This window comes from Podarcis gaigeae (assembly GCF_964106915.1).
Source record: "Podarcis gaigeae genome assembly, chromosome: 1".
NCBI classification, from domain to species: Eukaryota; Metazoa; Chordata; class Lepidosauria; order Squamata; family Lacertidae; genus Podarcis; species Podarcis gaigeae.
The window spans coordinates 23474644-23483558 of NC_139678.1; the positions used below are offsets into that span (position 1 = coordinate 23474644).

Below are 8915 nucleotides of genomic sequence, written 5' to 3' on the forward strand. Positions count from 1 at the left end.
TTAAAAAACCCCACTGAAAAACATGATTTCTCCATTTTCCATGCCTAGACCAGGCATCTGTTGCCCCTGTGGGTGGCAAAGGGGCCAGCTCTGTCATTAGACAGAGTGATATGGCCACCTCAGGTGGCAAATGCTAACGGGCAGTGGCAGAAACCCTGGCTGTTTCCCCTGTGTAGGCCATGCACCCTGCCCTGTGCCCCTTAAACAGAAGCACTGTGCACAAAATTTGGCCCTGGATTGCTCTGGGTCAAATATGGTCCACTCAGACTGATCTAAGGCTGTCTAAAGTGGGAGGTGTACTCACTGTGAGGAGAGGGGAGAGGAGATGCACAGGCACCCTATGTGTGTGTCTCCTTCTTCCCACCCCATGACTGTTTACCCGCAGGGCTGTTCAGGGCCCAGATCCAACTCAGTCCCGGATTGTATTGGGGCCACTCTAAAACACAAAATTAGGCCCTGAATCAGATGGGTTGGGGTGGGGATTGTGCACAGCCTCAGGTGCTGCCTCAGGCACCATGAAGGACCCTATCCCAATTGCTGTGTTGGAGTGGGATTCAGTTGCCAGTCCAGTTGACCTGTGGATGGAATAAGGAAAGGAACAAACCCATCTTTGTCATCACCTCTACCAGCAAAAAGTCATAGCCAGCCTTGGTCTGCGAGTCCTGTTTTCACACCGAAATACATCACTGCTCATAATCTTTCAATACCTGGATTTAAGGGATCAGCTAAACATATTTATCAAGCATGGATTAAACAAGTCTGAGTGTAATCATTTTATCTTTATCTAACGTGTTACAGGATTGTAAATAAGCCCTGGGATGCTAATTTCAATGTATACAAACCTAAGGGTACAAAAAAAAAATGACCCCAAACCTCCCCTGCAGCATCAACAAATTAATTTACATAAAGAGAAACAGAGGACTAAACTAAATAGAGAAACACCCTCACAACATGAACAAGCGTGACGACACATCCCGCTTGCCAGACATCTGGAAATTAGCCCTCCCCACAAAAACTGACACCAGATCCAGAGGCACACAGAACGCCAACACCAATCAACCACACCAGACCCAAACCCAGACCCTCTCCACAGATGAATTACTGACACCATCCAGTAGCCAATCCATGGTGGCACCTCCGGATGCTGCACCCCCCTGCAATCCCTACACAGATCTGGCTGACACAAGCCACAAAACCACAGCTCGCCCCTATACACGAAGCCAAGCCAAAGCACAACTAAGTGCAATACAGCCATCTTCTCAGGAAAACTCTTCACAAAGTTCAAGAGGTCAAGACACAAAGACTTTAGCAACTAATCCACACCTAATGACCCACCTAAGTGGTACTCAGGATATCACTCAAGAAATCACTCAAGGTATCTCTCAAGTAATTAAGGAACAAAAGAAGAAAAGGCACACTAGCCTGGGAACTTCCTCTCTGCCCAGAACATTGGAGGCTAGACACCACACCCCCTCTACAGTATTTATAGGAACTCAAACATTGAGATCCCGCTCTGTTCCAGTAACAAGAAGCCGAAAGCACCAGCCTGAAGATGACGAGTGAGACCTCGTCGAAACGTCGCCTAGACACCCCAACTTTTACACGGGAAGACACCCGAGGACACCAAAACCTGCATTCCTGTACCCGTGAAAATCTACGAAAGCATATATATATATATATATATATATATATATATATATATATATATTAAGGTAATCATAAGCCTCTCTTCAAGTGCACCCCACAAAGCCATTTACATACACTTATTACACCTATAAGCATCAGTAAAAAAGAGGAAGGAGTTACTATTATGTTAATAATTTTATTTTGCAAGTTGCCGTACAGTAAAGAACAATAACAAATCAGCCACAGAGCTGTCATGTGTCATTGGTACAGCATAGGATTGGGAAGAAGTGATAAGCACTGAAATCAGATAAGCAATAACTACAGCAACTTTCAGATATAATCCCTGCATAACCCAACATGGATAGCAGGAGGTTGTGAACTCTCAAGAGAAGTATACATGAAATCTTAGGAACGGAAACCGTATTGTGTGAAGAAGAAAAAATCAACAAAAAATATGCAAGCCTAGGAGCAGGTTTCTAGTCTCTGTCTGGTCTCTCACTTGGGCCCATCTACACTATAAATTTAAAGCATGATCATATCACTTTAAAAAGTCATAGAATCCTGTAGATTGTTAATAGTGCTGAGAGTTGTTGTTGTTGTTTAGTGGTGTACGACTCTTCATGACCCCATGGACCAGAGCACGCCAGGCACTCCTGTCTTCCACTGCCTCCCGCAGTTTGGTCAAACTCATGCTGGTAGTTTCGAGAACACTATCCAACCATCTCATCCTCTGTTGTCCCCTTCTCCTTGTGCCCTCCATCTTTCCCAACATCAGGGTCTTTTCCAGGGAGTCTTCTCTTCTCATGAGGTGGCCAAAGTTTTGGAGCCTCAGCTTCACGATCTGTCCTTCCAGTGAGCACTCAGGGCTGGTTTCCTTCAGAATGGATAGGTTTGATCTTCTTGCAGTCCATGGGACTCTCAAGAGTCTCCTCCAGCACCATAATTCAAAAGCATCAATTCTTCGGCGATCAGCCTTCTTTATGGTCCAGCACTCACTTCCATACATCACTACTGGGAAAACCATAGCTTTAACTATACGGACCTTTGTTGGAAAGGTGATGTCTCTCTGAGAGTTGTTAGGAGACCCCCTATTTCCCTCACAGAGCTACAGCTTCTAAAGTTCCCTGAGAAATGGCATTGACTGTTAAACCACATTGGGAATTGTAGCTCTGTGTGGTGAATCGGGGTCTCTTAACAACTCTCAGCATCCTTAACAAACTACACTTTCCAGGATTCTTTGTGGGGAAGCATGGCTGTTTAAAGTCACATTCCTCCCCAGGCCGCATCCATTACTGGTCCTCCTGCTCCACATGTCCCTCAGTTGTTTTTGCCCAGCTGGAACGTGTCCTTGAACTGCGATAAAGCCTCTTGCTTGCATTGATGACGAGAAATGTACATATGGAAGGAGTGTGGCTGTAGAAACCTCTGACTTTTGTGTGGCTAGGCAGAGCTTTCCAAACTTTTCAAGGTTAAACTAACCCTTTCTAGACCCAGGAAGAGTGTTCGTGTGACACACCTACACACTTCAGCCGACACACCAACGTGTCATGACACACAGTTTGGAAAGCTCTGGGCTAGAATATAGCCCACTGTACAAAGCTAAGAGTCACATCCAATGCCCTACCCATTTTTGCCCCAAGGCCCATCCACCAATGGCATGTGGCCCTCAAAAGGTTCTCCATGAGAGAATACGGCCCTCAGGCTGAGAAACATTGATAAAAGTTCCCCATCCCTGCCTTAGACAATTATGTTCTCAGGCCCTGGTATCTGTTATATGAGGAGATGACTGGCCCATCTTAAAAGGTTATTGTAAAGGTATTTGTGAAGCACTTGGAAGTTATTATTATTATTATTATTATTAAGATTTATATACTGCCCTTTATCCCAAGATCTCAAGTTGAAGTGCACTAAATGAATGGGGCAATAAATGCAGGAGGAATGATGTCCCTCCTCATCCTTCCCTCCAACACTTGTCAGGAGCTTATCATGCCTGAAAATGTTGTCGCAGGGATGTGTGGACAGCTTTGGCCCTGCTTCCCAGGTCGGCTGTTGGTTCAAGTAGCAGTTGTAAGGTATGAGTTCCAGGAACATTGCTTAGTCTCCTCATGTATCCTTGGATGTATCTGGGAACTGTGTGCTGATGGTTGCATTCTATGAGCTAAGAGAGTTCTCACATGCGCCCAATAATGTCATCAGAGTGGCATTCCTGGGGGCTAGTGATGCAGAAAACTTTCCTGGGGGCTGGTGAAGTTTTTTGGTACTTCCCTTCCATCATCATTTGCAGATGTCTACACAAGATGGTTCCTAAGAGCAGTAATGGATGGTGTTGTCTCACTCACATGATCTCTCGCCAGTCAAACCACTGCTGCTTACCAGGAAATAGAGCGGTAAGGCAGCAGGGAGGCTGATGAAGAAGAAGAGGAAGAGTTTGGATTTGATATCCCGCCTTTCACTCTCTTTAAGGAGTCTCAAAGCGGCTAACATTCTCCTTTCCCTTCCTCCCCCACATCAAACACTCTGTGAGGTGAGTGGGGCTGAGAGACTTCAAAGAAGTGTCACTAGCCCAAAGTCACCCAGCAGCTGCATGTGGAGGAGCGGAGACGTGAACCCGGTTCCCCAGATTACGAGACTACTGCTCTTAACCACTACACCACACTGGCTCTCAATGCGGCGCAAATGTCCCAGCAGGAGCACCAGATTGCCTCCACTGTTGTGTTTGTGCCGCGCCAATCTCGCTGCCGCCTTACCCCATCCTATCTACTACCTAAAGAGCAGCAGCAAAACATACAGCTATAGGTCAGGTGAGTGGCAGTGCCCCACTGCTGCCTCAGAGGCAGTAAAAGATTTTTCTGCCTGGGATGGATGACAAAATGCGCCCCCACAATTCTGCATCCAGAAGTTGATTAGACTAGCACCTGGATGTTGGAGGTCCTCCATTGCAACAGGTAGCATCAGGCCCATTTAAGGGTCAAAAGGTAGGCCTATCTAGCACACACAGTGCTGTCCCCCCAACACCTCACCACTGCTCCCTGAGGCAGCTGCTTCACTCTGCCTAACAATAGGGCTGGCTGTGCTTCCTGAGATGTTCCAGACAGAATTCATCTGTCTGAAGACTGTGTTCCAGCCAGAATATTTCCTCTGATGATGAGGTTTTCAGGTCTTGAGTGAAGATAACCCCTCTGCAGCAGACACTGCCTTTGGCTTTCACCCTTTTCTGCTCTACCTGCGTTTCCCAAGATCAAGGCAAATGTGTGCATTTGTGACACACTGCAAAAATATGTACAAATTGCTGTCGTCCCCCCCCCAAAAAAATTCTGTCATTATGAGTAGGTGGGGTAGGTGCTTTTCAACAGAGCTCTGTTTCCGTTTGTCAGCTGGAAAGGATAAAATACAACACTGTGTTTCCATTTGCCTCATAATAGGATCTGAGTGCTTGTTATGTAAATTAGATTTCTGTTAAAGTTCAGTTTTAAAGAAAGACTAAGTGCCTATTTAATTGAGGCCACTGCTGTAAATGCTTCTGTAAATTTCCATTCAGTCAATGAGACAGGTCATTCTAGCATGGAAGAAGTAAAATGAGGGAGGGAAGGGAAGGAATGAAATATTGAAAGGCCAATTTTGAAAACAGGCCTGTATTCTGTGCTCAAACATGCAATATTTAAGAGGCATTATTTTAAATTTTTTACTTTTTAAAAAAGTATTTCTTTTTAATACACAAATGTTCGCTTTGCTAACTGCTAACAGAACTGCGTAGAGCTATGCTAATGACTCAAACGGATGCTATTTTGTTCTGCAAATATTTTACGAGTTCTTTACGCAAGTACGAATAAAGGCATAAGAGGAACTGGCTTCCCAGTGGATGTAGATGTTCGCTCTGCAAGACTGCGCAGAGCATGCAGAATTATCTATACCCTCCTGGCACAGAGATCTGTCTAATTACACTGTTTTCACTACCTAATCAAATGGAGTTCCCAGGAGTGGAATATTCTAAGTCTTTACAAGAGGCAGACAACTCACTCAAAACTGAACACTGGAATTCAGGCACTCAAGAAGCTCCTGTACTTGATGGTGAAAGGAGATCACAGCCCTTGGATAGCTGTGCTGTATTCTGGAACTCATTGTTGCTAAGGGCAACCAGGTGCAAAAGGGGAGAGCAGAACTGTTGTACATTTAAAAAACAGCAACCCTCATTTCCCAAATGTAGTTCTTGCTGGGGTTTTATTTGAAAAAATTGTATCTTCGCTTTTCGTTACCGTGGCAATACTTAGGGCAGCTGAAACCTATTTAAAATATATTTAAAATTATCCAACGGAAACAAGCTGACAGGAAATTGTAATCTATGTACTTCCCAGAAAGTTGACTAGGCTGACACCTAGGGCGGATTTTTCTTACATTGGCAAAATGTCCAGGGAAACCCAGACGTACGGCAAGTAGGGCAATTTTTTTAAAAATAAATGCTTTGAAAATCCGAAAGTCCCCAAACTTTCTTGGGGGGGGGAGATGTTCCCCCCAAAAGCTCAACAACCATGTCCAGATTTTCACTTTTGGGAATATGGTAACCTTATTTTAGGTTAAGTCAGGCAACCTTCCTTGAGATGTTAGTTGGGGGCCGGTCGGGGAGATAAACAATTATGAATTTCAGAGCCTCCAAGGGGTTAGCGTGAAAAGTGCAAATTGAATAGGCTTCCTTCTTCAGAGGATTAAAAAGGTTAAGGTTTATACCAGTCGGTTGGAATAAGCTGGAGATGGGGCAGGGCATGGTGCTTGCTGTCCATTTGAGTGCAAGGCTACAGCTATGGAAGAAACAGGGACCTTTTGGCTTCCTGTTTCTGCCTGTGCCCTCAAGACAGGGAGAAAAACAGATGGAGATAAACAAAGAATGATGGGGGGGGGGATCATTCTTTGAATCCCTCTCTGGGTGGGAGAGGAACGGGCTCTCATCTGCAGATTGCCCTGAGGTCTGGCACTCACTTCCCTGGAGGCAATGAGACAACACATTGCGGAACATCTCAGCTACAAGGATTTAAAGGTTGGAATTGAGATAAAGTTTCATTCGGTGCCAGAGACGGTGGAGGGGGGGGCTGTGGTTGTTTTTCAAAGTTTTTCTTTTACATTTCTGATTCGGCAACCCTCCTCGGAATGCAAGGTTAAAACATAATATAAAAAGTGAAGGTGGAAGAAACTGGATTAATAACATGAAATTTAACATCAAACTGGAACTGTGCGTGAGAGATGAATGGAATGGAGGGGGGGAGTTTCACCCTTTGAAAGGACTATGTTAGAATATAGAACGAAACCACCCCCACTCTCCGTTATTTTCAAAGGAATGCGAAAGAGACTGAAACAATTTGGAATGTAATCTAACTGGAAAGATAACTGACTATAATTTTTTCAGCTGAAAGGAGGAAAGGAGTCTGCCAACTGCAAGGTCAGAGGTTTTCTTATTAATCATTGGCAGTTTGGAATCAGACCGCTCTTCCTAGGTTGGGGGGGCAGTGGTGTAGCGTGGGGGGTGCAGGGGGGGCGGCCGCACCGGGCGCAACATCTGGGGGTTAGGGGGTGCAAATCCACGGGTTAGGGGGCACAAATCCATGGGTTAGGGGGTGCAAATTACTTGCCTTGCCCCGGGTGCTGACAACCCACACTACGCCACTGTGGGGGATTTGTTGAAACAGAGGGGTCTCTAGCAAACTCTTGAATCACAGGAAAAAGTGATGCAGAGGCTTTTGGAAAACTATGAGACAACCGCTTCCTCTGAATCATGATGGGGAATATTAACAGTTGGAAGAATGAAGGACACAACACCATATATGGTTGGGACAACATCTTGGGGAGGAATTACCACACACAGGAAAGAACAATAATTACAGACTAGCTCATTTGAAACGTTATAAATTACTTAATATATCAACACAAATTGAAACCAAAAGATTGTAGCTATTATATAAGGGATTACTATCTTGAAGGGAATGTAATTGAAATTATGAAGATTTTGGAACGCAGAAAATAAAAATAAAAAACAAAGAGGAACCCATCAAAACTAGCATGTGAGGAAGTCACTTAAACTGTATAATTCGGTATATAAATAATTGGTTTTAATAACTGGATAAAATTGGCATTGTTACAGTGAGGCTGTTATTGGAACAATATTGGAAAATCAATAAAAATATATTTATCACAAAAAGAAGCAGGGACCTTTTGAGATGCCAAAGCTATGAGCCCTTCCTGATCTTAGGTCAGGTTGCATATATGTGTAAATAAACCATAGATCCTAAAGACACCAGCATCTCCACTGTGCCTCATTTGTCTGAAAGGAAGCACAGACCCTGGTTTAAGGCATGCCTGCAACCCAGGAATCTTGCATCACTCGATGAGATTGGTAAGTACACAGTTTGAACATGTTAGCTGCATTGTTAAACTCAAGGCCGACCAGCAAGCCCGTGAAACGTCTGCCATTAAGGTTTATTACTTCATCAATATTGTGGACTACGGTATATAATACCTATTGCTCCCATGAGTCAGCCGGTCTATTCCAGAGGAACATGCTGTTTGCTTCCAGGTGTCAGATCAGAGACAAGGGGCCTGTGGATTCTGGCATAAAGAGGGAAGGCCTGTTCTATCCCAGGACTGTAGATTCTGAACAGCATGTTGCACAAACTGTATTGTTTAGCCCAGCAAGTGAGATTACCTTTCCCTTGGCTAATGAGGAAATTCGTGCTGGCAGGCTGCATTTCAGACACAGTGATCACGAGGCAGGACCAAACATCTAAAAAGGAGTGGCACATCAGAGGAACTGCAAATTGACTTTTGGAGGCCTATCTCTGTTTAAAAACAAGAATTGGGAGGAAGCACACTCGATGTGCCAACTTTTGTGCTTTGATTTAAATACTTTTTTTTTTTTTTAAAAAAGCAAATTCTCCCAGTCCTCGTTTGCCAGCCTGACTTTGTCCTCTTATTTATTACAGAATTAAGTTATTACACCCTGCCGTTCTGCCATTCCTGGCTCCCAAGGCTGATTACAATCAGAGTTCTGTAAAACAGTATGTCAAGATCAAATCAAACCACAATAATCGATAAAAGAAAAGTGAGTAAAAGCAATCAAAAGTTGTAAGTGCTGCCAACACAAATTCAAAATGTTGAGAAAAATATGTAAAGTTTTAAACTAGACATCTAAAAGCCAGTACTGTGGGTTGTCCAATGAAGAAGAAGAAGAAGAAGAAGAAGAAGAAGAAGAAGAGTGTGTATTTGATATCCCACTTTATCACTACCCTAAAGCTGCTCACAATCTC

At 44.1% G+C, this 8915-nt stretch overlaps 1 long non-coding RNA gene across 1 annotated transcript; it reads left to right on the forward strand.

Moving 5' to 3' along the window:
- Positions 1-6879: 6879 nt before the first annotated feature.
- On the forward strand, positions 6880-8711 carry LOC310845044. The gene is made up of 3 exons (XR_014564433.1): positions 6880-7054; positions 7941-8005; positions 8592-8711. It is a non-coding gene; the product is annotated as an uncharacterized lncRNA (long non-coding RNA).
- Positions 8712-8915: the final 204 nt, after the last annotated feature.